Raw genomic sequence first — 3,750 nt, 5'->3', positions numbered from 1 at the left:
GAAAAAAAGAAATCACATTACAATCAAGTGAATACATATATACACAAAGAAATGAAAACTCAAAAGCAACAAAAGAAAACAAAGACACCTCACACCATCTACAATACCTAACAGTCAATAACCCGCTGTACTTACACCCAATCCCGCTAGATGATCTCATACGACCACCTACCCCTGCAGTCCCACCAACGATCGCTAGATGCTTCCCTAGTATTAAAAGTGAGTTCTCAAGTTCAATACTAGTACATTTATATTGTATTTATCATGTTTGATCATGTTGACAAGCCATGCCTGGTGTAGGCAGACTGAACCATGTTGGATAATCGATTCACCAGACTAGTTTCGGCCGTTTTCCTTTGGCAGCCAAGAGCCCTTTGCTATCTAGTTACTGCTGGGGGGGGGGGAGGGGGGGCGTCGTCACTGAATGACATCCAGTAAATTTCTAGCGGAGACCAATCAGAGGGCTGCTGAATAATTTGAATAATTTATCAAGGTCCACGGACGCGGTTCTTTCACTTGTAAAGTACCACCGAGCCGGTGGCACACGACTGGGAAAACATGTACTTCACACCCATTGTTCGTCTGTATAAAGCGCTTATACATTACAAAGAGAATTTTCGTAGGACTGCCATTTCTTTAGTTTGCAGTATGTGTATTGAGAACGTTCGAACGGGTATCTTCATAATTCTGCTGGCTGTTTGTAGAACAACGGCACAATAAAACAGATTTTTTTCAGTACCATCACGACTTGGCAGATAACACGCAATGAAGCCCACTTTTTACGCAGATTGTAGCACTGCATAATGTTACACAAACTAACAGTAGATGTTTTAAGGAATTCACAGAAATGGCAATGATAGATAATGTAACGCATAAACTTTATACAGCACAAAATGAAGAGTAACAGTAATGTAGTCGTGTTTGGCAGGGTATGGCAAGTTATAGTGCGTACATCTATCGGTAAGTTGACAGCAACAAGCAAGATGCATAGGTTCTATTACTTTTGTAGCTCACTTGCGTCCAGATTTGGGACGAACCCATGTTACTTTTTCGTCGCAGTTTTGCATGTAGTGGTAAGGTTGCTTCCGCAGCCTTTCCGCTGACGCAAACATAGTTTGAGGTTCCACAGTTCTTGAACGTTAGCGCTTGAAGTTGCTGTGGTGTTCTCCAGGTTTGTTGGTCTGGTGATGTTGTCTTTTTTGTTTGTTTGAGCCTTTATTTCAACTCGATCTGTAACAGTGTTACATGCTCTAATCGGCCGCTATTTCGGCCGCTTTTCATAGAGGTCGAGCGTGGAGGAGTGTCAGGGGGTCATAACATAAATACTACTTGCTCACAAATGAAAACAAAGTAATATTTTTTATACATAAGGTAACTCACACAAAGTAAATAAATAAACAAAATGGCAATAACTAATAAATAACTCATAACTCGTTGTGTCCAAAGTCGTCCAGTCAGTTACGATACTAGCAGTCTTTTAAAGGTTCTAAGAGTAGGTGCTGCTCTAACATGCTGCGGAAGAGCGTTCCATACAAGAGAGCCAGAGTAGGCTAGGGATCTCCGGTATATTTCTCTTAATGGCATCGGTACCGCAAGGAGATCAGTCGCGCTTTGTCTGGTGCTTCTGGTCGCTCTATCCCTACAGTATGTGAAAATCCGGCGCATGTACGGCGGTAGTTGGTTGTTCAGGGCCTTATGTAGTAGGAGGGCTTTGTGATGTTTGTGGATTGACTTTACGTCCATCCAGCCCAGACGTCGGTGGACTTCGGCTGATGGAGTTAGATACGGGGCTCGTAGAATCAGCTTGCCAGCTCGGTTCTGCAACCTTTGCAATTTCCCCAACTCACGTTCGGGCGCAGTGTCCCAGACAGTGCAGGCGTATATAATATGTGGCAAAAATATAGTTTTATACAAAGTTAACAGAGTAGATGTTGGAAGGAATGTGCGGACGTGCTTTAAAATGCTGAGTGATCGCCTGAGTTTGCCCAAGACGGCATTTATTTGACACTTCCAGTTGAGATTACGATCAATTAACACACCTAGGTATTTGTAAAAGGTACATTCCGTTACAGTTGCCCCATTGATATACACTTCAGGGCTTCTGCAACTGTTAACCCTTTTATCTGTTCCAATAAGCATGAGTTTGCATTTACCACTGTTTACGGATAACGAATTATCTGTGAACCACTGAGAAAGAGTATTTAGATCATTTTGGAGGTTGTACTCAATATCGCTAACATCCTTGCTGCTATAGTAGATGACAGTGTCGTCTGCATACATTGATATTTCACAAGATTTGGCGCAATTTGGCATGTCATTAACATAAATTAAAAACAACAACGGGCCCAATAATGAGCCTTGGGGTACACCAAGTCTTTGTTGGCTTGTTGTCAATAAAGTCAGCTGGGTAAAGCATGTCAAAATGATAGAGCATTTTCCGTTTTTAAATTGCTTTTCCGTAATAATGTTGCAGCATGTTCAATGGATCTATTAAAATCTGAGTGGACACGCCAATGCTATGTTTAATTTAATCAACAGCGAAAACAACTTAACAACAACTACAGTAGGACAATCCGCCTGGCCAGCATGCCCTGTGCTGTCTTCAAGGGCATCGTCGAGTTCGCCAGGAGGTGGGAGTCAAAGACAGTACTTGGGCAGAAAATGACTCCGCTAAAGCCGTCCCATTTGGACTTCCTCAAGGATCCGGACATGACCAGCACAGAGGAGCGACTATCAATGCTGCAAGGACTGGTTGATGGCGAGTTGAACTACTCAGAAGTCATGAATGACCTGGTACACTTTTTTTTTCTATATATGGCCACACCGATTTAATTTTATGGATGACATCCGCGCGCGCATTGATTTTCGCCCGATCTCAAAAAAAAAAGAAAAAAAGATCACGTATTCCGAGGCTCTGGCCTGGCTTTAGGCCTGGGTAGTGCATGGTGGTGATAACTCTGGTTGACGGCAGCCAGGCTACCGAAGCTCCAAGACTCAAGAACTCAGTACATACGTACAGCAGTGTCGATTCATATATTCCGCAAAAATCCAGCATGTGTCGGCCTGTCGTATACGTCGCTATGTAATGCGCCAAATTCACAATACCAGGTTTGTATTCCTGTGGTTTTGTAGCATTTTTATTTTTGGCCGGATTTTTATTTTTTTTTCGCCCGCGCGCACTAGTTTGGGGGTCTTCAGAGGATGTCATCCATAAAATTAAATCAGTATGGCCTATTCGTTATTATACAATATTTATGCAGAACAAATATCTCATAACAATAGAGGTTGAACCGTAAATACATCAAGCTAGTGCCACAATATATATGCGCTAGATGGTTTTGCAACAAAAGTTTTCTACTTTAAATGTGCTCATTGTCTAAAGCTCTATCTGGAGTGACAAAACTCCATCAAACTGCCAAAAATGATTCTTTGTCCGTACAATATCACATAAACTGTGGAAGCACATTAGTTGTGTGCTTATCTTTGTTTTAATCGAAAGGGACGATATGTTGTTTTTGCTAATTAGGCATTGTGTGTGATGTGTTCCCATGAAATCAAAAATGAATGAATAATCAATTTGTAAAGGGTCAGGTTTACTTAATAAAATATGGATCATATCACACAGAACGAGAGAAAAGCACAAAAAAGCAACCTCAGACCAGGCATCCAAGAAAGGCGACGCCAAAGGAAGTGCCGGGAAGGACTTGGAGGCGGAAAAAGCAACCTCAGACCAGGACATCCAAGAAAGGC

The sequence above is a fragment of the Branchiostoma belcheri genome, unplaced genomic scaffold (assembly GCF_001625305.1).
Source record: "Branchiostoma belcheri isolate BF01 breed outbred unplaced genomic scaffold, Haploidv18h27 scaffold502, whole genome shotgun sequence".
NCBI classification, from domain to species: Eukaryota; Metazoa; Chordata; class Leptocardii; order Amphioxiformes; family Branchiostomatidae; genus Branchiostoma; species Branchiostoma belcheri.
Note: the sequence above shows the minus strand (reverse complement) of the source record.